The 26,806-nt window shown below is 48.9% G+C and overlaps 1 pseudogene; it reads right to left on the bottom strand.

Annotated features, from left to right (window-relative positions):
• LOC146839554 (uncharacterized) overlaps window positions 1–24,621 on the bottom strand; it is a 29,501-nt pseudogene extending 4,880 nt beyond the window's left edge.
• Window positions 24,622–26,806: the final 2,185 nt, after the last annotated feature.

The raw sequence follows: 26,806 nt of genomic DNA, 5'->3' as shown, positions 1-26,806 counted from the left end.
TTGGATGCGGTGGAAGGTTCAGGACTTCCCACTGTCACATAGGATGGAAGGGATTTTCCTTTTCTCCCATGATCCCCCTTTCTTTCACTTAGCCTATGTTCCAGCCGTAATACCAGGTTGATAAGGCCCTCACATGTCTTGGGTTGTGGGTCAATATGAGCCACGGCGTCCTTGAGCTCATCGCACAGCCCATGATGGAAGAGCGCCGTCTGTTTAGCAACAGGCCACTTGGTTTCCGCAACCAGCCTTCGGAACGCGTTGAGATACTGCACCAGGTCGTTGGATCCCTGTCTCAACTCAAGCATTTCACGGTCCGCCGTGTACGAGTCAGCCCTTCTGTCGAAGACCTTCAGGAATTCCTCGCGAAAAGCACCCCAATCACATAAGATGGGGTCGTCCCTGCTCACCAGAGGTACGGCCCATTGTGCCGCGTTTCCAGCCAAATAGGATATAAGGAAAGCCACACGAGCCTGACTCGTGGGGAACGCCCTTGGTTTGCACGATAAATGTAGCGCCACTTGTGTGAGGAATACCTGCACTGTGTTAGGATCCCCACTGTACCTCTCTGGTGTTGCCAAGGGGACGGCTACCGGCATTTCCACTACTACCGCAGGGGTCTGGTTCGTGAGGGAGGTGCTGGGCGTGAGCGGGTCCAATTGGATAGCATCCAGTCTGGCTTTTACATCGGCTGTTTCTTGCCTGGAGGCAGCCAATTCAATTTGCACGGTTGCTAAAGCAGCCAGCACATCATCAAGTGTTGCCATGTCTGTTATCGACCGGGAGACAGTTAGTGTTATTAAGGTCGGATATTTTGTAACGCCCTGAACGTCTCAGGATCGTTTAACAGACACGATAATGAGAACGCAACCACTTGTGAAGGTTTAGTTATTTTAATGAAGGCAAAAATAATACAAGGAATAAACAAAGGTTATAGTCACTGGAATCCTCCAGGCTAAGTACGTTACCAGCCCACAGCACGGATGGTCCTAACCGTCCTCTGCAGATACGCCGATCCCGGCGTATGCCAACAGAGGGCAGAAATTAAATGGCCGACAATGCCAATCGGTAGGCTGTGAGGGGCACAAAGAGTGTTGGGGAGAATCGAGGAGTCAGGGAAACACCCAGCCGGGGTCTCTACCTGAAGGGAGCAGCCGCTCAACCTCTTCCTCAGACTGCACCGGGACGCGGAGTCACCTCCTGGTGATGCGTCACCGATACCCCAATCACAAGCAAAGAAGACTGAACCGAGAGCAGCCGCTCGATCGATCCTGTGGACTTCCGAGTCTGTAACGCGGCAAACACCTCCTGGTGTGCGTTACAGCTGGCAGTCCCTGTATCTCTGGTCGGGCTGGGAGTTACGACTCCAACCAGCAAAAGCGCCACTGCGCTTTGACTCAGCCGAGTCAAAAAGCGAAGCTCTATGGTTATCCGGTAGAGCTTCCGGGTCCTTCACAGGTGACGATGGGGCAAGACACGGCCCAGGGAGTAACGACTCGACCTACCTTCGTTCTTGCCTTACTGGAGCACCACTCCGGAACACTGCTCTTCACTAAGCAGGTACGTCGGTGTAAACACAATATCCAACAGCGTTGTACCTCCCGGTTCCTCCCTTTATAGGGCGTGTTTTCCTTGAGTTATGTAACAGCTCTCCTGTTTACATAAGGGCGTGTTTTCCTTGAGTTATGTAACAGCTCTCCTGTTTACATAACCTCTCAACCGCTAAGCATCCTGGGAGATGTAGTCCGTTTTCGCTGGTTACCGTTTTCCTCCCCTCGCATGACAGGAATTCTTGACAGTACATCCTCCCTCTCAGCGGCTCCCCACGGGTCCAGCGCTGGCAGGAAAACGCCGATGGAACAAGGAGACCAAGCGCGGAGCATGAACCCCTTCAGCCGGTTCCCATGACTGCTCCTCCGGGCCATAGCCTTTCCACGCAACCAGGTACCACAGCTTCCCCCTGCGCCATTTGGACGCCTGTATGCCCGACACTTCATACTCCACCTCCGACTCCACGCATACCGGCCTAGGTGTCCCAGACGGCTTGGAGGGTGCTGGTTTGAGCAATGATACATGAAAGACAGGGTGTATCAGCAATGACTGGGGCAAGCACACCTTCACGTTCACGGGACCCATACACTTGGTAATTCGATAGGGGCCCATGTACTTGGGATGGAACACACTGTTCTTTCGAAACCTCATGTTTCTTGTGGATATCCAGACGTAGTCTCCAGTGCGGTACAGTGGCCCGGGCCTTCTCTTCCTGTCTGCCGCAGCCTTGTATCTTCTCTTGGCCTCTATTAGGACAGCCCTTGAGCACATCAACGTGTCTTTTATGTGTGCCACCCTGTCCGCTGTGGCGGGAATCCTGTCCTCTCTGAACGGATGTAGAAATGGCAAGAACCTGGGATGTTGGCCATAGTTGCTATAGAACGGAGATGACTGTGTGGAGCTGTGAGTGGCGTTGTTATAGGCTATCTCTGCAACCCATAGCAAGTCGACCCATTCTTCCCTGCCCTGGTCCACAAAACATCGCAGATACTGTTTGAGCGTTTGGTTCAGGCGCTCGGTTTGGCCGTCCGTTTGAGGGTGGTAGCTGGTGGACAGGGCGGTCTTAACATGCAGCGCAGTGCACCAAGTCTTCCAGAATTGTGCAGTAAACTGCGACCCCCGGTCCGACACGATCACCCCAGGTAATCCATGCAGTCGTACCACATTCTTTAGGAGTAGTGACGCCAATTCCCCGGCCGTAGGGACTCTCTTGCAGGGGATGAAGTGCCCCATTTTCGTCAAGTAATCCACCACCACCAGTATTGCCGTCATCCCCTGGTCTACCGGTAGGCCCACCACGAAGTCCAGTGATATGCTATCCCATGGTCTATCCGGGGTCGGAAGTGGATGTAAGAGCCCTTGGGTTCGGCCATGGTCGGCCTTCATGGTAGCACACGTAGGACACTCCTGTCCCCACCTCCTGACATCCACTCTCATGGTTGGCCACCAGAAATGCCGTCCCATGCTAGCCACCGTTTTTTCAAAGCCCAAATGACCTGCGCATGGAGAGTCATGGCACCAGATGAATGCTTGTTTCCTTAGCCTAGGCGTGGGTATCAATAGGCACCTGCCCTTCAGGGGTATCCCGTCCTTCAGCTGCCATTCTCTGTGACTGAGGAGCCACCTCCGCCATGCGAATGACCTGATCCCTCTCTTTATTCCCCTCAGGAAAGTATCCGGTTGGATAACCCCCAATACCATCCTCGGGGAAATGATGGAATGCTCGGTCTCAGGCAATGGTTCCTTAACTGCAGATTGACGGGACAGGGCGTCCGCCTTCCGGTTTTCCGTCCCCGGCCGATATGTGATGCGGAAGTTGAACCCCGCAAAGAAGATCATCCACCGCAGCTGTCTGGGAGAAAGGTGTCTTGTGGCCGTCATGAACTGTAGGTTCCGATGGTCCGTGTACACCGATACCACATGTCTTGCCCCCATCAACCAATGCCTCCATTCGGTGAAGGCGTCCTTGATTGCGAGAAGCTCCTTCTCCGCGATATGGTAGTTGCGTTCGGCGTCGTTGAGTTTGCGGGACATGTACGCAACGGGATGAAGCACCCCTGTGTCGTGGTTGCATTGGGACAAGATAGCCCCCAGCGCCACATCCGATGCGTCCGCTTCCACCACGTAGGGGAGATCCGGATCGGGGTGAGCCAACACCGGTGCCTTACAAAAGGCGATTTTCAGGGCCTCAAAGGCTTTGTTCGCTTCAGGGGATCAGACAAACTCCTTGGACTTCCTCAGTAGCTGTGTGATTGGGGCCACCAATCCTGAAAATCCATCTATAAACCGCCTGTAAAAGTTGGCGAAGCCAATGAAACTTTGGACGTCCTTCACGCTTTGGGGCACCGGCCATTCTTTCACCGCCTTGATCTTTCGTTCTGCCATCTCCTGTCCCTCTGGACTCAGCATCACTCCGAGGAATTCCACGGATGTGACGTGGAAGTCACACTTGCTGAGTTTACAAAACAGCATGTTTTCCCTCAGCTTTTGGAGCACAGCTTTGACGTGGTGTACGTGCTCCTCCACACTGGACGAATAGATGAGGATGTCGTCGATATATACGACCACGTAGATATCCAACTCCTCTCTGAATACCTCATTCAAAAAGTACTGAAAGGCTGCCGGGGCGTTGCACAGACCGAACGGCATGACGAGGTACTCAAAAAGGCCAAACCTGGTCTTAAAGGCGGTCTTCCACTCGTCTCCGTCCCTCATGCGCACCAGATGGTATGCCCCTTTCAAATCCAACTTGGTGTAGATACGAGCTTTCTTGACCTGTTCCAGGAGTACACTGATGAGAGGCAAGGGGTACCGATTCTTTACGGTTATCGCATTCAATGCCCTAAAGTCCACACAGGCTCTCAGCTCCCCATTATCCTTCGGGATGAAGAAGAGTGGCGAGGCGGCCGGAGACTTGGACGGGCGGATGAATCCTAGCTTGAGGAGTTTATCCAGGTACCCCCGGAGATGCACGTTTTCAGGCTCCGTCAGGGCATACAGCCTGCCGCTGGGAACGCTGGCCCCTGGAACCAGGTCGATCTGGCAGTCAAACTGTCTACGTGGTGGTAGCACTTCCGCCTTCACCTCATCAAATACCTCCTCAAAACTGTGATAAGCCTGGGGGAGAGCCACATCCTTTTCTGCCGCTGTAGCCACCGTCTGACTCCCGCTCTCATCTGCGTCAAGGGATTCCGTTCCTATTCCACAATGCAGGATGCAATACGGTGACGTCAGTTCGATGCGATGTGTTGGCCAATCCACAGAGGGGTTGTGTTTCTGTAGCCACGGCAATCCCAATATGACGCCATATTGGGGCGCTCGGATGATGTTAAAATCGATTTGTTCCAAATGGTTCCTCCCACATCTCATCGGAAGAACCCCCGTGTGCTGCCCGATGGGCCCCGTCACCAATCGCATTCCGTCTACAGCATAGACGTCTTCGGGTACAGCTTTGGGAAGAAGCACTAGCCCTAGCCTGCATGCCTCGTTGTGGTCCATAAACATGCCAGTGGCCCCTGAATCCACCATGGCCACAACGGGTATCCACTGGTCATGCACTCCCACGTGCACCGTGAGAAACAGGTGTCGTTGTCCCTTAGTGACCGAGTTGGAAAGTGAAGGGATGGATGAGTGACTCCGAGATGCCCCTTCTTTGGTCTGGGAGTCCTCTAGTTTTCCGCCGGTACGTCCACCACGGCTGTTACCGACCGGTTGGCCCGATAACGTGACGTCTTCGGTTTGGCAGGGCATTCACGTACGTAGTGGCCTTTTTTGCCACAATATAGGCACAATCCTTGTTTACGGCGTGACTCTTTCTCCGTGGCTGTGAGGCTCGCTCGTATTGCGCCGATGTCCATGGGTTCTCCCTTGGATGCGGTGGAAGGTTCAGGACTTCCCACTGTCACATAGGATGGAAGGGATTTTCCTTTTCTCCCATGATCCCCCTTTCTTTCACTTAGCCTATGTTCCAGCCGTAATACCAGGTTGATAAGGCCCTCACATGTCTTGGGTTGTGGGTCAATATGAGCCACGGCGTCCTTGAGCTCATCGCACAGCCCATGATGGAAGAGCGCCGTCTGTTTAGCAACAGGCCACTTGGTTTCCGCAACCAGCCTTCGGAACGCGTTGAGATACTGTACCAGGTCGTTGGATCCCTGTCTCAACTCAAGCATTTCACGGTCCGCCGTGTACGAGTCAGCCCTTCTGTCGAAGACCTTCAGGAATTCTTCGCGAAAAGCACCCCAATCACATAAGATGGGGTCGTCCCTGCTCACCAGAGGTACGGCCCATTGTGCCGCGTTTCCAGCCAAATAGGATATAAGGAAAGCCACACGAGCCTGACTCGTGGGGAACGCCCTTGGTTTGCACGATAAATGTAGCGCCACTTGTGTGAGGAATACCTGCACTGTGTTAGGATCCCCACTGTACCTCTCTGGTGTTGCCAAGGGGACGGCTACCGGCATTTCCACTACTACCGCAGGGGTCTGGTTCGTGAGGGAGGTGCTGGGCGTGAGCGGGTCCAATTGGATAGCATCCAGTCTGGCTTTTACATCGGCTGTTTCTTGCCTGGAGGCAGCCAATTAAATTTGCACGGTCGCTAAAGCAGCCAGCACATCATCAAGTGTTGCCATGTCTGTTATCGACCGGGAGACAGTTAGTGTTATTAAGGTCGGATATTTTGTAACGCCCTGAACGTCTCAGGATCGTTTAACAGACACGATAATGAGAACGCAACCACTTGTGAAGGTTTAGTTATTTTAATGAAGGCAAAAATAATACAAGGAATAAACAAAGGTTATAGTCACTGGAATCCTCCAGGCTAAGTACGTTACCAGCCCACAGCACGGATGGTCCTAACCGTCCTCTGCAGATACGCCGATCCCGGCGTATGCCAACAGAGGGCAGAAATGAAATGGCCGACAATGCCAATCGGTAGGCTGTGAGGGGCACGAAGAGTGTTGGGGAGAATCGAGGAGTCAGGGAAACACCCAGCCGGGGTCTCTACCTGAAGGGAGCAGCCGCTCAACCTCTTCCTCAGACTGCACCGGGACGCGGAGTCACCTCCTGGTGATGCGTCACCGATACCCCAATCACAAGCAAAGAAGACTGAACCGAGAGCAGCCGCTCGATCGATCCTGTGGACTTCCGAGTCTGTAACGCGGCAAACACCTCCTGGTGTGCGTTACTGCTGGCAGTCCCTGTATCTCTGGTCGGGCTGGGAGTTACGACTCCAACCAGCAAAAGCGCCACTGCGCTTTGACTCAGCCGAGTCAAAAAGCGAAGCTCTATGGTTATCCGGTAGAGCTTCCGGGTCCTTCACAGGTGACGATGGGGCAAGACACGGCCCAGGGAGTAACGACTCGACCTACCTCCGTTCTTGCCTTACTGGAGCACCACTCCGGAACACTGCTCTTCACTAAGCAGGTACGTCGGTGTAAACACAATATCCGACAGCGTTGTACCTCCCGGTATCTCCCTTTATAGGGCGTGTTTTCCTTGAGTTATGTAACAGCTCTCCTGTTTACATAAGGGCGTGTTTTCCTTGAGTTATGTAACAGCTCTCCTGTTTACATAAGGGCGTGTTTTCCTGGAGTTATGTAACAGCTCTCCTGTTTACATAAGGGCGTGTTTTCCTTGAGTTATGTAACGGCTCTCCTGTTTACATAACCTCTAAACCGCTAAGCATCCTGGGAGATGTAGTCCGTTTTCGCTGGTTACCGTTTTCCTCCCCTCGCATGACAGGAATTCTTGACAGTAGGTCTGTTTGGCCATCTTGCCCGGCCACGCCCCCACTTTTTTATTTTTAACCCTATTTAGTGTCAAGACCAGGTCTTTGCAGACTCTTTAAACACATGGCTGGTATTTTTCTTTTGGCAACCCTACTTTATATTCTTTTTTAGGTCTCGCCTCGCGAAAGCAGCGCATGCGCTGCGCTCGCTATTGCGAGTACCTTTTGGAATCGATTCTGCGGAACACTCGCATGCATGCGTCTGCATGGACAAACATGGCTACTCTCGCCATCTGTCCATAGCAGACAGCATGCGCGTGTCCGTCGGACTGTGGACAGCCCGACGCCATCTTGCGATGCTTTCGTTGTCATAGCAACGAAAAAGCGATTGCTTTCAATGCCGCTTGTTATTGCGATGCTTACGACACGTAGATTGATGTCAAGGGATGAGCCCGCCCATTGCAGATCCTAGCTGGGGACGCAAGCAAATGAAAGTGGTACAGCACGCTGTCATTCAGAGTCAAATTCCCAACCGAGGCCAAATAACCTTTTGATATAGCCCTGCCATTAGGGTGCTTCTCCCATCCCCGCTGAAGTGAGCATGCCTGGGTTGAAAGACGTGTGCAGTCGGTGGCTGTCGCATTCCACTCAGCTTTTTGGGAAGCTTAACATGCTGTCTAGCCTCAAGGCCTTCATATGCGGGAGCCGCTCTTTCAGGGAGAGTGCCTTCGAAATGCAACACACGCTATCCTCTTACAGGGGAGGTGGAGAGATGGCCCGATGCGCCTGACTCTCTGCAGGCCGCCTCGTGCAGGTGCCTACAGAGCTCGATGCCCTGCTAAGAAGACACAGGAGGGCCGGCAGACTCTGGACTCGTGCCAGACAGCGCATCTTCACTGCCAGGACAGTGTCAAGAACTTCTGCATTCTTTCAGCAGGTGCACTGCAGTTAAAAAGAGACAACGTTTCTTTACAGAGATCGGCAAAACACATGGGTCAAACGAGAAATGTCCCTGCTGTCACCACCGGCAATTGGCAAGGGGGGTGTGGCGTTCCGGCCAGAGCTGCCGACTTTGAAACTAAGGAACCAGGTCAAAGTCTAGGAGTCCGCGCTCAGCATCCTATGATTCGGGCAGATCATTCAATCGTTCCGTGCCTAAATAAAATCAAAAAATGAATTTGACCTTGCGTTAGCATGACCAGATTATCAAAACTACCAGCATTTGCAATGCAATAGGTCTTGCATGTACGCGACTTTAAGCTATTGGCATTGTAAATGACAATGCCTTTTATTTATCTGTTTAAAAAACGAAAACGATAATAAAACGCATTGTCATTTACAATGTCAATAGCTCAAACTTGCGTAAATGTGAGACCTATTGAATTGCAAATGCTTGTTATGAAATGCATTCGCACACTGCAGCAGTAAATGTAAAATACAAATGTAAGGCAGAGTGGGGGGCCCAGGGGGTGATGGAACTAGAAAAAAACACTAAGCCTCAGTAAACAGTTTACAAAGGTATGTAAATATGCAAATGGTCTTTAAAGACCTGTGAACAACGCAGGCGTGCTGGAGATAAGAATGCAGACCCTGCCCAGCGGAGTCCACAGCAGCTCGAGCTGCACCAGCCTGGGTTGAGACACACGATGGGGGGGAGGGGTGGGAGTGTGCTACAGCAAAACGGCTGAACAGAATGACAACATATTTGGCAGGAAGTTAGATCTTGGTCCCCAGATTGTGTTTTTTGTGATTTGGTGTAAATCCTTTCAGTAGATTCAAGAAGTCAAGGGTAAAAAATAATTGTACATTTTGGCAGTTGGGCTCGCGAGAATCTTGCGGGTGTACCGCGACAGCGCGGAATCAGAAATGGAGCTATATGATTGCTCAAGAGGCTTGCTTCCTGTGAACCTTCAAAATCTTGCTATCATCTATCTATCTATCTATCTATCTATCTATCTATCTATCTATCTATCTATCTATCTATCTATCTATCTTCTTCCCCTTATGCCCCTAAAATGTTGCAGTTAACCTTAGATATATTATGCCCCTGACATGCTGCAGATTATTCTCATATATTACGCCCCTGACATGCTGCAGATTATTCTCATATATTACGCCCCTGACATGCTGCAGATTATTCTCATATATTACGCCCCTGACATGCTGCAGATTATTCTCATATATTACGCCCCTGACATGCTGCAGATTTGATTTGATTTAAATTTGATTTAAATTATTTCTAGAGCGCACGTATACCAGCGGTTTCTTGGCGCTAACTCTAACCGGATCCGGGGCTAATAGGCAGGGAGGGTTGATGGAGGATTATTCAAAAGACTTCGTGAAAAAATAAGTCTTGAGGTGTCTACGGAATTGTGAGTAAAGAGTAATGGTACGAAGTTCAAGGGGAAGGGAGTTCCAAAGGGTCGGGGCAAGGGTGGCAAATTTAGAACCTCCCCACTTCTTTCTCCGGAAGCGGGGGACGGTGAGGAGGGATTGGGAGGACGAGCGTAGTTCCCTGGTGGGAACGTATGGGGTAATCTCAGAAGAGATAAAGGCCGGAGCCAGGCCAAGTCGGGCCAAGAAGGTGATGGTGGCGAGTTTGAATTGGACTCTGGCTCGCACGGGGAGCCAGTGTAGAGATTTCAGAAGAGGGGTAGAGTGGTGAGATTTAGGAAGTTTGAAGGCCAGGCGGGCCGCCTGGTTCTGAATCTGCTGTAGGCGCCGCAAGCTATAAGCAGGAATGCCGGCATATAGAGCATTGCCGTAATCCAGGCGGGACACCACCATGGCCAGAATTATAAGCTTGAGAGCAGAGAAAGTAAAGAAGCGAGACACTCTGCGTATAGTGCGCAGGGAAAGGAAAGAAGAAGATACCACAGAGCTAACCTGGGAGTGAAGGGTGAGTTGAGAGTTGATTTTTATGCCTAGGGTTTTAACAGAGGAGGAGGGTGCAGGAGAAGGGCCAAGAGAGGGAGGCCAGAAGAGGGAGGACCAGGGGCTGGATGAACCACCCGTCAAGACCAGCTCGGTCTTGTCGGGGTTGAGTTTGAGGTGGTTGTGGTTCATCCAATCCCTGATATGGAGCATGACAGATTGAAAGTTTAGAACAGAGGAGGGAGAAGAAGATAGGTTGAAAACAAGCTGGAGGTCATCCGCATAATTAAATACGGCGACCTCCATCTGTTGAAGGGAAAAGATAAGGGGGGCGACATACAGATTAAACAGGAGAGGGGAAAGGGAAGAGCCTTGGGGAACCCCGCACTGAACTTTCCGGACGTCCGCTGTAAAGTCACCCAGGCGAACGGCCTGGGTGCGGTCGCTCAGGAAGGAGGATAGCCAGACCAGGGCAGTCCCCCCGATTCCTGCCGCCTTGACACGGGATAACAAGATGGTGTGATCTACCGTATCAAAGGCGGCTGAGAGATCGAGGAGCACAAGGGCCTGGTGCTGGTTGGTGTCCATACCCTCCCTGAGGTTGTCCAGGACCGAGATGACAACGGACTCCGTAGAGTGTGCGGGGCGGAAGCCGGCCTGGCGGGGGGCAAGGGCTCCATGCGTCTCCACAAAGGAGCTCAGAGCGCAGGTGACATGGCGCTCGAGCACCTTGGCCAGAAATGGCAAGAGGGAGATGGGGCGGAAATTGGCAGGGACAGAAGGGTCTGCCCCGGGTTTTTTCAAAATAGGCACAATAACCGCCGACTTCAAGGGGTAGGGAACTACGCCTTGAGCAAGAGAGCTGTTGAGGAGGTGAAGGGGGGGTCTGGGCAGGTAACAAAAATATGGCGGAGAATGTGGGCCGGGCAGGGGTCAAGAGGAGAGCCAGACTTGACCAAAGGCACTAAGGAGGTCAGACATTCTCTAGTGATAGGGGGGAGGGTGGTGAGTTCACCCTTGGGAGGGGGACATTGGGGGTCCACAAAGGAGGGAGAAGGGGGGGGAATGTTGGCCTTGATGGTAGCAATTTTATGAATAAAATAGTTATTAAGGGAAAGACAGAGTTCTTCGGACGGGGCGGGCTTGAGGGTTGTTCTGTCCGAGAACGCCAGGCTGTGGACGATTGTAAATATCTCCTTTGACTGGTTTTCCGCGGCTAAGATTTTGGAGGAGAAGTATGATGTTTTGGCCTCCAAGATGTCTATTTTATACTGGGTAAGAATGTTGGTATACTCCAGTTTTAGCGTGGGGCAATAGCTTCTCCTCCATGCCCGTTCAGCACGACGTACTTTTAGTTTAGTGGCCTTAAGCTCGACGTTAAACCATCGGTTGGCGTCCTTCTCACGTTTGGAGGTGATGCGTTTGAGCGGGGCAATGGAGTCGCGGCCAGAGGAAAGCCATTGATCTATGGCATCCACCTGGGAGAGGGTGGAGAGGCCGTGCAGGGGAGGGAGGGAGGAACTGAGAAGGGAGGAGAGACTTTCTGGGTTAACTCGGCCCCACGATCGAACCCAGGTGTTTTTGGGGCGGGGGGGCTTAGTTGGGGGATGGATAGGAAGGGAAAAAGAAATCAAGTGGTGATCAGACCATGAGCAAGGCGAGATGGAAAGAGATTCCACAGGGCAGTTCAGGGACCAGATCTGATCAAGTATGTGACCTTTGATGTGAGTGGGTGAGTGAACGTAGGATGTAAAGTTAAGGGATTGGAGGGTTTCGGAGAATTCCTTAGAGGACGCACATTCAGCGGGGTCGGATGGCCAGAAATTGAAATCGCCAAGAAGTAGAATGGAGGAGTTATTAATTGTGATAGTGGCCAAGACTTCCAGGAAGTCAGAGAGAAACTGTAGAGGAGATTGAGGAGAACGATAAGTGAGAAAGCAGGTCAGAGGAGGAGAGGTAGAGGTGGTGCGAATCACCAGAAATTCGGAGGTCGCAATGTCAGGCAGGGATAGACTTTGGAAAAGTAGATCGACACGTGCGATGACCGCTACGCCGCCCCCGGCTTTGCCAGGACGGCGATCCGCCCTGAGGGCATAGTAAGTGGCCGGTAAGGTGGATAATAGGGCAGGGAGGGAGTCATCGCAGAACCAGGTCTCTGTTAGGAAAAGAAGATCTGGGGCATGAAGATCCAACAGGACCGCCAGCTCATGCGCATGGGCGACAGCGGACCGGGTGTTAAGATAGAAGGCCGTAAGAGCTTTAGGGGTTGACGTAGGAACTGTGCGGCAGGGCGAGAGGGGGGGGGCCAACTGTGGGAGGGGGGATGGAAAGGGAGAAAGTGGGGGGAAGACCAAGGAAAGAGATGCGAGAGCGTGTGGAGGCCATAATGGGCCAGGGTCCCTGGAGGCTGCGCAGTTGGTCCGGGGAGTAGGTGATACGCGGGGCAGAGTGACATGCCCCTAGCCCCGGCCAGTCGCGGACGGGCGCAGACGGGCTTGCCTTAAGCGCGCCTTCGGCGCGCAATCGTCGCGCCCGCTGCTCTCGTCCGCTGCGCTTCCTCCCAAGACACATGATTTATGCTAAATGGTCGGGGCGTTGAAGGGGGTGTGGCCAACCGAGGGGGCGTGTCACGTGGCACACCTCGCCCTCGAGAATGGCGACCAGGATGAGGTGGTTCGTTGCAGCGTCAGCGCGCTGTTTGAGGAAATGCCAGAGAGTGCGAGTATGCTGGGTAAGTTAAGAACAAAGTATCACACAAAATAATTAAAAAGCAAAGTATCCACGCTCCCGGCTTTTCGCCTCAGGAGTCCTGCGTTAGTGTCGCGCTGTGAGAGCTGCGCGCACTATATATAGGTCTGGTAAGGGGGCGTGGCCAACCGAGGGGGCGTGTCACGTGGCACACCTCGCCCTCGAGAATGGCGACCAGGATGAGGTGGTTCGTTGCAGCGTCAGCGTGCTGTTTGAGGAAATGCCAGAGAGTGCGAGTATGCTGGGTAAGTGAGAACAAAGTATCACACAAAATAATGAAAAAGCAAAGTATCCACGCTCCCGGCTTTTCGCCTCAGGAGTCCTGCGTTAGTGTCGCGCTGTGAGAGCTGCGCGCACTATATATAGGTCTGGTAAGGGGGCGTGGCCAACCGAGGGGGCGTGTCACGTGGCACACCTCGCCCTCGAGAATGGCGACCAGGATGAGGTGGTTCGTTGCAGCGTCAGCGCGCTGTTTGAGGAAATGCCAGAGAGTGCGAGTATGCTGGGTAAGTTAAGAACAAAGTATCACACAAAATAATTAAAAAGCAAAGTATCCACGCTCCCGGCTTTTCGCCTCAGGAGTCCTGCGTTAGTGTCTCATAGTTATTCTCACATATTACGCCCCTGACATGCTGCAGATTATTCTCATATATTACGCCCCTGACATGCTGCAGATTATTCTCATATATTACGCCCCTGACATGCTGCAGATTATTCTCATATATTACGCCCCTGACATGCTGCAGATTATTCTCATATATTACGCCCCTGACATATTACATGTTACTTTAAATATATTACGCCCCTGACATATTACATGTTACTTTAAATATATTACACCCCTGACATATTACATGTTACTTTAAATATATTACACCCCTGACATATTACATGTTACTTTAAATATATTACACCCCTGACATGCTGTGATTACTCTGATATACTATGCCCCTGACATATTACATGTTACTTTAAATATATTACACCCCTGACATGCTGTGATTACTCTGATATACTATGCCCCTGACATGCTGCAGATTACTTTATATTATGCTGATTGCATGATGCACATTACTCTGAAATATAATGCCCCGGACATGCTGCACATTACTTTGATATATTATGACCCTGACATGATGCAGACTACTTTAGATATGTTATCCCCTTGGCATGCTGCAGATTACCTTGCTATATTATGCCCCTGAGCTGTTGCAGATTACTTTACATATATTACATCCCTGATACAATACAGATTAATGTGATATAGTATGCCCATGATATGCTACAGTTTACGCTCATTTATTATTCCCCTGACATGCTGCAGATTACTTTGCTATGTTATGCCCTTTACATGCTGTAGATTACTTTGCTATGTTAGGCCCTTTACATGATGCAGATTACTCTAATATAATATGCCCCTGAAATGTTACAGATTACTTTAACTATATTACAACTGTAACTTGATGCAGATTACTCTGACATACTATACCCCTGATATGCTGTATAACACTCTAATACACTATGGCCACCAGGTTACTGTCATAGATTATGTTCCTGACATGTTGCAGAATACTTTAGATATTTTAAACCCCTGATGTACTGCAGATTACTTTCGATATATTATACGTCTGATATGCTGCAGATTAGTTTAGATGTATTATGCTCCTGACAGCTGCAGATTACTCATACATAATATGCCCCTGATGTGCTGAAATTACTCTGATATATTATTCACATTACATGCTGCAGATTACTTTAGATATATGATGCCCCTGACATGTTGCATATCAGTTTGCTATATTATGCTCTATAAACGTTGCACATGATTTAGATATATTACTCACCTGACATGACAAAGACCATTTTAGATACTTTATGCCTCTGATATTTTGCATATTACTCTGATCTAATATGCCTCTGACATACTGCAGTTTACTAGATATATTATACCACTGGCATATTGCAGATTGCTCTGATATCTTATTCTGCTGACATGCTGCAGATTACTTTAGATATATTATGCCCCTAATGCTGCAAATTATGCCAGTATTTTATGCCTTTTCTGCACCTGCCATGCTGCAGATTACTTTGCTATATTGTGCCCCTGACATGCTGCAGCTTACTTTAATATATTCTGTAAATTATTCTGATATATTATGCACATAACATTTTGCCAATCACTCTGATATATTATGTCCCTAACATGCTGCAAATTACTTTGCTATATTGTTCCCCTGACAAGCTGCAGATTACTTTGCTATACGTGCCCCTGATATGCTGAAGATTACTTTGCTATACGTGCCCTGATATGCTACAGATTACTTTGCTATATTGTTCCCCTGAAAAGCTGCAGATTACTTTGCTATACGTGCCCCTGACATGCTGCAGATTACTTTGCTATACATGCCCCTGACATGCTGCAGATTACTTTGCTATATTGTTGCCCTGACAAGCAGCAGATTACTTTGCTATACATGCCCCTGACATGCTGCAGATTACTTTGCTGTACTGTGCTCCTGATATGCTGCAGAATACTTTGCTATATTGTTCCCCTGACAAGCTGCAGATTACTTTGCTATCCGTGCCCCTGCCATGCTGCAGATAACTTTGCTATACGTGCCCTTGGCATGCTGTAGATTACTTTGCTATATGTGCCCCTGACATGCTGCAGACTACTTTGCTAAATGTGCCCCTGACATGCTGCAGATTACTTTGCTATATTGTGCCCCTGACATGCTGCAGATTACTTTGCTAAATGTGCCCCTGACATGCTGCAGATTACTTTGCTATATGTGCCCCTGACATGCTGCAGATTACTTTGCTAAATGTGCCCCTGACATGCTGCAGATTACTTTGCTATATGTGCCCCTGACATGCTGCAGATTACTTTGCTATACATGCCCCTGACATGCTGCAGATTACTTTGCTGTACTGTGCTCCTGATATGCTGCAGAATACTTTGCTACATTGTTCCCCTGACATGCTGCAGATTACTTTGCTATATTGTTCCCCTGACAAGCTGCAGATTACTTTGCTATCCGTGCCCCTGCCATGCTGCAGATAACTTTGTTATACGTGCCCTTGGCATGCTGTAGATTACTTTGCTATACGTGCCCCTGACATGCTGCAGATTACTTTGCTATACATGCCCCTGACATGCTGCAGATTACTTTGCTATACGTGCCCCTGATATGCTGCAGATTATTTTGCTATATTGTGCCCCTGACATACTGCAGATTACTCTAGCATATTATGGCCCTAAAATGCTGCAGATTATGTTGTATATTAAGCTCATTCCGCCCCTAACATGCTGCAGATTATGTGGTATATTATGCTCCCTCTGCCCCTGACATGCTGCAGATTACTCTAGCATAATAGGGCCCTAACATGCTGCAGATTATATTGTATATTATGCTCCTTCTGCCCCTAACATGCTGCAGATTATATTGTATATTATGCTCCTTCTGCCCCTGACATGCTGCAGATTACTGTAGCACATTATGGCCCTAACATGCTGCAGATTATGTTGCATATTATGCGCCTTCTGTCCCTGACATACTGCAGTTTACTAGATATATTATGCCTCTGGCATATTGCAGATTACTCTGATATTTTATTCTGCTGACATGCTGCAGATTACTTTAGATATATAATGGACCTAATGCTGAAAATTATGCTAGTATATTATGCCTTTTCTGCCCCTGCCATGCTGCAGATTACTTTGCTATGCGTGCCCCTGACATGCTGCAGATTACTTTGCTATATTGTGCCCCTGATATGCTGCAGATTACTTTGCTATATGTGCCCCTGACATGCTGCAGATTACTTTGCAATAGGTGCCCCTGACATGCTGCAGATTAATTTGCTATATGTGCCCCTGACATGCTGCAGATTTCTTCGCTATACGTGCCCCTGACATGCTGCAGATTACTTTGCAATACGGGCCCCTGACATGCTGCAGATTACTTTGCTATATGTGCCCCTGACATGCTGCAGATTACTGCTCTATACGTGCCCCAGGCATGCTGCAGATTACTTTGCTATATTGTGCCCCTGACAAGCTACAGATTACTTTGCTATACATGCCACTGATATGCTGTAGATTACTTTGCTATACGTGCCCTTGACATGCTGTAGATTACTTTGCTATATGAGCCCCTGACATGCTGCAGATTACTTTGCTATACGTGCCCCTGACATGCTGTAGATTACTTTGCTATACGTGCCCCTGACATGCTGCAGATTACTTTGCTATACGTGCCCCTGATATGCTGCAGATTACTTTGCTATATTGTGCCCCTGACATGCTGCAGATTACTTTGCTATATTGTGCCCCTGACATGCTGCAGATTATTTTGCTATATTGTGCCCCTGACATGCTTCAGATTACTTTGCTATACATGCCCCTGACATGCTGCAGATTACTTTGCTATATTGTGCCCCTGACATGCTGCAGATTACTTTGCTATATTGTGTCCCTGACATACTGCAGATTACTCTAGCATATTATGGCCCTAAAATGCTGCAGATTATGTTGTATATTATGCTCATTCTGCCCCTAACATGCTGCAGATTATGTGGTATATTATGCTCCCTCTGCCCCTGACATGCTGCAGATTACTCTAGCATAATAGGGCCCCAACATGCTGCAGATTATATTGTATATTATGCTCCTTCTGCCCCTAACATTCTGCAAATTATGTTGTATATTATGCTCCTTCTGCCCCTGACATGCTGCAGATTACTGTAGCACATTATGGCCCTAACATGCTGCAGATTATGTTGTATATTATGCTCCTTCTGTCCCTGACATATTGCAGTTTACTAGATATATTATGCCTCTGGCATAGTGCAGATTACTCTGATATCTTATTCTGCTGACATGCTGCAGATTACTTTAGATATATTATGGCCCTAATGCTGCAAATTATGCTGGTATATTATGCCTTTTCTGCCCCTGCCATGCTGCAGATTACTTTGCTATGCGTGCCCCTGACATGCTGCAGATTACTTTGCTATTTTGTGCCCCTGATATGCTGCAGATTACTTTGCTATATTGTTCCCCTGAAAAGCTGCAGATTACTTTGCTATACGTGCCCCTGACATGCTGCAGATTACTTTGCTATACATGCCCCTGACATGCTGCAGATTACTTTGCTATATTGTGCCCCTGACATGCTGCAGATTACTTTGCAATACGTGCCCCTGACATGCTGCAGATTACTTTGCTATATGTGCCCCTGACACGCTGCAGATTACTTCGCTATACGTGCCCCTGACATGCTGCAGATTATTTTGCTATATTGTGCCCCTGACAAGCTGCAGATTACTTTGCTATACGTGCCCCTGATATGCTGTAGATTACTTTGCTATACGTGCCCCTGACATTCTGTAGATTACTTTGCTATATGAGCACCTGCACATGCTGCAGATTACTTTGCTATACGTGCCCCTGCCATGCTGTAGATTACTTTGCTATACAAGCCCCTGACATGCTGCAGATTACTTTGCTATATTGTGCCCCTGACATGCTACAGATTACTTTGCTATTTTGTGCCCCTGACATGCTGCAGATTACTTTGCTATATGTGCCCTTGCAGATTACTTTGCTATATGTGCCCCTGACATGCTGCTGATTACTTTGCTATATCGTGCCCCTGACATGCTGCAGATTACTTTGCTATATGTGCCCTTGATATGCTGTAATTTACTTTGCTATATTGTACCCCTGACATGCTGCAGATTACTTTGCTATACGTGCCCCTGACAATCTGCCGGTGACTTTGCTATACGTGCCCCTGACATGCTGTAGATTACTTTGCTATATTGTGCCCCTGACATGCTGCAGATTACTTTGCTATATTGTGCCCCTGACATGCTGCAGAATACTTTGCTATATGTGCCCCTGACATGCTGCAGATTACTTTGCTATATTGTTCCCCTGAAAAGCTGCAGATTACTTTGCTATACGTGCCCCTGACATGCTGCAGATTACTTTGCTATACATGCCCCTGACATGCTGCAGATTATTTTGCTATATTGTGCCCCTGACAAGCTGCAGATTACTTTGCTATACGTGCCCCTGATATGCTGTAGATTACTTTGCTATACGTGCCCCTGACATTCTGTAGATTACTTTGCTATATGAGCACCTGCACATGCTGCAGATTACTTTGCTATACGTGCCCCTGCCATGCTGTAGATTACTTTGCTATACAAGCCCCTGACATGCTGCAGATTACTTTGCTATATTGTGCCCCTGACATGCTACAGATTACTTTGCTATTTTGTGCCCCTGACATGCTGCAGATTACTTTGCTATATGTGCCCTTGCAGATTACTTTGCTATATGTACCCCTGACATGCTGCTGATTAATTTGCTATATTGTGCCCCTGACATGCTGCAGATTACTTTGCTATATGTGCCCTTGATATGCTGTAATTTACTTTGCTATATTGTACCCCTGACATGCTGCAGATTACTTTGCTATACGTGCCCCTGACAATCTGCCGGTGACTTTGCTATACGTGCCCCTGACATGCTGTAGATTACTTTGCTATATTGTGCCCCTGACATGCTGCAGATTACTTTGCTATATTGTGCCCCTGACATGCTGCAGAATACTTTGCTATATGTGCCCCTGACATGCTGCAGATTACTTTGCTATATGTGCCTCTGACATGCTGTAGATTACTTTGCTATACGTCCCCCTGACATGCTGCAGAGTACTTTGCTATATGTGCCCCTGACATGCTGCATATTACTTTGCTATATGTGCCATTGACATGCTGCATATTATTTGCTATACATGCCCCTGATATGCTGTAGGTTACTTTGCTATATTGTGCCCCAGACATGCTGCAGATTACTTTGCTATATTGTGACCCTGACATGCTGCAGATTACTTTGCTATATTGTGCCCCTGACAAGCTGCAGATTACTTTGCTATACGTGCCCCTGATATGCTGTAGATTACTTTGCTATACGTGCCCCTGACATTCTGTAGATTACTTTGCTATATGAGCACCTGCACATGCTGCAGATTACTTTGCTATACGTGCCCCTGCCATGCTGTAGATTACTTTGCTATACAAGCCCCTGACATGCTGCAGATTACTTTGCTATACGTGCCCCTGATATGCTGCAGATTACTTTGCTATATTGTGCCCCTGACATGCTACAGATTACTTTGCTATTTTGTGCCCCTGACATGCTGCAGATTACTTTGCTATATGTGCCCTTGCAGATTACTTTGCTATATGTGCCCCTGACATGCTGCTGATTACTTTGCTATATTGTGCCCCTGACATGCTGCAGATTACTTTGCTATATGTGCCCTTGATATGCTGTAATTTACTTTGCTATATTGTACCCCTGACATGCTGCAGATTACTTTGCTATACGTGCCCCTGACAATCTGCCGGTGACTTTGCTATACGTGCCCCTGACATGCTGTAGATTACTTTGCTATATTGTGCCCCTGACATGCTGCAGATTACTTTGCTATATTGTGCCCCTGACATGCTGCAGAATACTTTGCTATATGTGCCCCTGACATGCTGCAGATTACTTTGCTATATGTGCCTCTGACATGCTGTAGATTACTTTGCTATACGTGCCCCTGACATGCTGCAGAGTACTTTGCTATATGTGCCCCTGACATGCTGCAGATTACTTTGCTATATGTGCCATTGACATGCTGCATATTACTTTGCTATACATGCCCCTGATATGCTGTAGGTTACTTTGCTATATTGTGCCCCAGACATGCTGCAGATTACTTTGCTATATTGTGACCCTGACATGCTGCAGATTACTTTGCTATACGTGCCCCTGACATGCTGCAGATTACTTTGCTATACGTACCCTTGACATGCTGCAGATTATGTTGCATATTATGCTCCTTTTGCCCCTGACATGCTGCAGATTACTTTGCTATATGTGCCCCTGACATGCTGCAGATTACTTTGCTATATGTGCCCCTGACATGCTACAGATTACTTTGCTATACGTGCCCCTGAGATGCTGCAGATTATGTTGTATATTATGCTCCTTTTGCCCCTGACATGCTGCTGATTATGTTGTATATTATGCTCCTTCTGCCCCTGACATGCTGCAGATTACTTTGCTATACGTGCCCCTGACATGCTGCAGATTACTTTGCTATACGTGCCCCTGAGATGCTGCAGATTATGTTGTATATTATGCTCCTTCTGCCCCTGACATGCTGCAGATTACTCTAGTATATTATGTCCCTAACATGCTGCAGATTATGTTGTATATTATGCTCCTTCTGCTCCTGAAATGCTACAGATTATGTTGTATATTATGGCCCTAACATGCTGCAGATTATGTTGTTTATAATGCTCCTTCTGCCCCTGACATGCTGTTATGTTATGTTAACTGAAGCTTATATAGCACATAAACACCGGCAGGTCTCTTAGCGCTTGGAGAGAGTGGCAAAAATTCCACCGGCAGTCACAAATACAACAGCTGGTAGATGAGTTCAAGCTGTGCCCAGAGCCTCCCTGAACAGGAGCATCTTAAGTCGTTTCCTGAAAGGGAGGAGTGCGGATTCCTTACGAAGGTTCACAGGCAATTGATTCCAGAGTTGAGGGAGAAGGACAGAGAAGGCTCTGCCACCTTTGGAACTGGTTTTAAACCGAGAATAAGTCAATAGGCCAGCCTCGGACGACCGCAATGTACGTCCCGGCACATAATTCCCTTTGCGTTCCTTAATATAAAGTGGGGCCTGGCCATAGATGGCTTTGTGGGTAATGCAGAGACCCTTGAACTTTGCTCCCTGTTTAATGGAGAGCCAGTGCAGCTTACACAGCAGAGGGGTGGCGTGAGCCCTTCTAGGGAGCCTAAAAATCAGCCTGGCTGCATCGTTCAAGGCCCTCTGCAACTTGTTAATGAGTTTCTCAGATGACCAGGACCTCTGTTTTATCGGGGTTGACTTTTAGCGAACTAGCTGCCATCCAGTTCACTGTATATCTGAGGATGTTTTGCACAAGAGTGTGGGCTTGAGGGGAGTTATCAATCTGGAGGATAAGTTGAGTATCGTCCGCATAGTTAAAAACTTGACAATCCATACAGGCCAGGGTAGCCACCAGTGGCAGGAGATAAATGTTAAAAAGGAGCGGGGCAGTGCTGAGCCCTGGGGGACGCCCCAGGTGAGGGCGCCCCTGCTCGACATCTGCTCACCCAGCTGGAACCTCTCGGACCGCCCTGACAGGAAGGAATCAAGCCAGTGATATGCCAACCCCCCGATGCCCAGGTCGGCAATCCGAGCCAAAAGCTGTGCATGGTTGACCATATCAAATGCCGCCGATAAATCCAGCAAAACCAGGGAGATTGTTTTTTTGTTGTCAGCCCTGACTCTGAGTTCGTTAAGTGCAGACAATATCACAAATTCAGTACTATTGTGGGCCCTGAAACCAGCCTGCTGCCCCAGGAGTAGCTGATGTACCTCCATAAATGACGAGAGTGTTTTGAGGACATGATGTTCCACTACCTTCGCCAAAAAAAGGGAGCTGGAAGATGGGCCTGTAGTTCTTAAGTTTGGGCCACATCTGCCACTGGTTTCTTCAGCAGGGGGATAACCCTGGTGTAAGGGTGCTCAGAATCTTCTGCAGGAGCGTCAGGAACTTGAAGAGTATATCTCCGTCGTCCCCTGCGGCCTTCCGTCTCTATCAAACCCTAGAGAACCGGATGACACGCCAGGGGAAAACAGGGTAACAAAACAAGGGAAGGAGGGTGTGACTTCAGAGGTAGTGTTGTGGTGGATCCAAGGAGGTAGGTCTTTTCCGGACACTGTAATAGAAAGGCCTAATCACTCTTCTTGCTTGCTCATAAACTATAAACCATAAACATCATCAAGCCCACCTACCACTGGGGTCTGGATTTCTTGCATGAAGGGGGGTCACCTCTATTGGGAATAACAGGTACACAGGAGAGGACTGGTGTAGAATGAGCTGGCCCAGTGTTCCTAAACCACATAAGCAAACAAGTCAGAGGAGATTCTATAACTGTAAAGTCAATATCATCAGAAGCTTCTTATAAATCCTTCACTCACTCATGGTAACCCACTCCAACTCCCCTTCCTGGTATTTTCCAATGACAGGTAACAATGGGACTTTATTCGGTTATAGGCCACGACCTAATGGGAAAGTACCGGGCGATAACTATTAGTTCTACTCACACTTAAAGTAACTGTAAACACACAAGAAAGATGGAGCGCACTGCGCTGTTACCGTGTTTCAGTCGTGCATCGGCTCTTACATCGTGGTCCATGCTAGCGGCCCCCTTTTGGTTAGTAAAATCTTCAGTCTCATAGGAGACTAACCCCACGGCTCAAGGAGGAGGGATAGATCAGGGTTGGGAGATACGGCAGTGACTGATGTGAGACTTCGCGGCCCTCCAGGTGCAGTCGGAACGCGAAGATCCCGTTCGAAAGGGAAATAAGGAAGTAGGCTGTTGGGTGAGGGGACGGAAGGAGCAGGGGATACCTGAACCCTCAATCACTGCGTGGAAACTAGATGTATGGACAGAGTGGGGAGGACACAGTTAAAGAAAGAAAATAAGCATACTAACATACATACCACCGCCACCAAGGCGCGAGCGCTGCGACTGAGTAGCAGCACAGGGATAGGGAAAGGGCGTGCACTCACGCGAAATGTCGCCGCCCGGGACGAAAGACAAACAATAGCAAAGCACCGGCGAGCCCCTAAAGGTGAAACAGGAGAGCTCGCTACGGCAACTATTTGGCGTCTTGCAAACACGCCAAACGCTCGGATGGAACCCGCAAAGGTTCAACGCTACTCCGGAAACAGGAAATCAATCTTTCCGGAAGTCAGGCACTCGGAACTCGGACAAAACCAGGCCACTAAGCTAGAACGCTAAGCGCGTTCGTAAGCGCCCAGCCTCCTTATATACTGGTTCGTCTGTGGATCCGAGTTCGAGTCCCGGGGCATGACAGCACACTCCCCCCACAACGGCCTCCCCCCATCTTGGGTTTGTCAGGATGCTTCAGGTGAAACAGGCGAACAAGTCGAGGGGCGTGTACATTAGTGACCGGCTCCCACGTACGTTCCTCCACTCCATATCCCTTCCAATGTATGAGGTACTGGAGTGTATTCTTCACCAATCGCGAATCCACAATGGATTCCACTTCATACTCAGAGGGATCCGAAAGAGAGACTGGAGCTGGACGACGCAGGAGTCGAGTGCCAGATTCCACAGGCTTTACCAGGGAGACGTGGAACACTGGATGTATCTTGAAAGAGGCAGGTAATTCCAGTTTCAAATCCACTGGATTGATCACACTATGCACCTTATATGGGCCTATGTACATAGGGTTGAACTTGCGTGGACCACGGAGTGCCAGATGTTTGGTGGAAAGCCACACCTTATCCCCCGGTTCATAGATAGGTTCTAAACGTCTGTGAAGATCCGCCCCCTCCTTATACGCTGTCTTTGCGGCTTCCAGATTCTCCAGGGTGCAACTATGGATTTCTCGGAGCTGTGAAAGAAACTCATTGGCCGCCGGGGTAGGGCCTTCCTGGGACACTCCAGTAGGTAACAACTTGGGATGGAATCCGTGAGAACTATAGAAGGGTGAGTAGCCTGTAGAGGAATGGGGGCTGTTGTTATACGCAATTTCTGCCACCCACACCCATTCATCCCATTCTACAGGTTTCTGCAGGGCCTGTGTTCTCATGTACTGTTCGAAGCATTGATTGACCCTCTCGGTCTGCCCATCGGATTGAGGGTGATGACTGGAGGACAACCTGACCTCTATACCAAGCAAGGAGCACAAACATTTCCAAAACCGGGACACGAACTGGGCCCCCCTATCGGACACCAGTACGGAGGGAATTCCATGTAGACGGACAATCTCTCGTAAAAAAACTGAAGCTAGTTCACTGGCGGTAGGCAACCCCCTCAAGGGGACAAAATGAGCGGTCTTTGTAAACATATCCACCACTACTAGCAAGGTAGTATTCTGGTTTTGGGTCAATGGCAACTCGACAACAAAATCAAGGGATACAGTATGCCAGGGTCCCGGCGGAGCAGGGAGAGGCAAGAGTAAGCCCACTGGGTTTTGGCGGGAGACTTTGGACTGGGCACATACATGACACGTCTTAACGTACGTAACAATGTCTTTCAGCATGCGCGGCCACCAGAATCGCTCTCGTACTGCCTGAGTAGTCTTCTTAATCCCTGGGTGGCCTGCCAACGTATGGGAGTGGTACCAATCCAACACCTGTTGCTGTAGTTCCCTAGTGGGTAAAACTATTCCCCCTTGTACACATACGTAACCGTTCTGAATGGTAGTGGTCTGAGAACCCACAACACCCCCCATTTCTGCTGATGACTGGCTCTGCCTAACCCGGGTGAGAAACGTTTCCTCAGAGAGAACCCCACCTAGAATGGCTTCTTTGGGAACAATAGTCGGGGACTCCAAGGGTACTTCGGGATGATCAAACCCTAAGCGAGACAAGGTATCAGCTTTCCCGTTCTTCCGCCCTGGACGGTAGTGGATACAGAAGTCGTACTCGCAAAAGAACTGCGACCAACGTATTTGTCGCATGGACAAGGTTTTAGCGGACTTCAAATATTGGAGGTTGCGGTGATCTGTCAGGACTGTTGTTTGATGCCTAGCCCCCAACAAATACTGACGCCATTCCTCAAAAGCTCTTTTTATAGCGAGAAGCTCCTTTTCTCCTACCGCGTAATTGTATTCTGCCGGGGTGAATTTGTGTGAAAAATAGGCCACTGGGTGATTAAGGCCACTAACAGGGTCTCTTTGGCTGAGAACCCCCCCCCCACGGCCACTTGAGAAGCATCAACCTCCACAACAAAAGGCAAGGCAGGATCAGGGTGGTGAAGAACGGGAGCTCGGGTGAAGGAAAGACGCAACTGTTGGAATGCATTCTCTGCTGTTCTAGACCAGGTATAGATGACTCCTTTCTTCAAGAGGGCCGTAAGTGGCGATGCCAGATCAGAAAAATTCTTTATAAACCGCCTGTAAAAGTTGGCAAAACCCAAAAAGCTTTGCAACTCTTTGACTGTTTTAGGCGCTGGCCATGACAAAACAGCCTTCACCTTACCGGGATCCATTGCCAAACCCCATGGAGATACCACAAAGCCTAGAAAGGGCACCTCTTGAGTGTGGAAAGTGCACTTCTCTAATTTACAGTACAATCTATTGTCATGTAGGCGTTCTAATACCTTCCGTACATGCATTATGTGATCTGACAAGGAGGCAGAATAAATCAACAGATCGTCAATATAGGCTATCACGTAGTCTTCTAGCATGTCTCTTAGCACTTCATTAATGAAAAACTGAAATGCTGCAGGAGCATTACAAAGCCCAAAGGGCATGACTAAATACTCGTATAACCCATATTTGGTGCAGAATGCTGTCTTCCACTCATCTCCCTCCTTGACTCGCACAAGATGGTAAGCACCACGTAGATCTAATTTCGTGAAGTACTGTGCGCCTCTCACTTTGTCAAGGAGGGAGGCAATGAGGGGCAACGGGTAACGATTCTTAATGGTGACTTGATTCAACCGTCGGTAATCGATACAACATCTCAATCCCCCTTCCCGCTTGGGAATGAAAAACAATGAAGAAGAGGCAGGAGAGCGCGAAGATCTGATGAACCCCTTTTCCAGCATGTCATCGAGGTACTGTCGTAGATACACGTTTTCTTTTTCTGTTAGCGAGTATACTCGACTGCAAGGTATTCTAGCCCCCGCTTCCAAATCTATTCGGCAGTCGTACACCCTATGTGGAGGGAGAGATTCTGCTTCTCGGGGGTCGAATACGGCCTTTAAATCATCGTAACAAGTAGGTAGCTCAGGCGCCTGTTCCACTGCCACAGAAGTTATGTCTTCTA

Source organism: Triturus cristatus, chromosome 4_1 (genome assembly GCF_964204655.1).
Source record: "Triturus cristatus chromosome 4_1, aTriCri1.1, whole genome shotgun sequence".
In the NCBI taxonomy this organism is placed as follows: domain Eukaryota; kingdom Metazoa; phylum Chordata; class Amphibia; order Caudata; family Salamandridae; genus Triturus; species Triturus cristatus.
The sequence above is the reverse complement of the archived record's forward strand: the minus strand, read 5'-3'. Positions and strand labels throughout refer to the sequence as shown.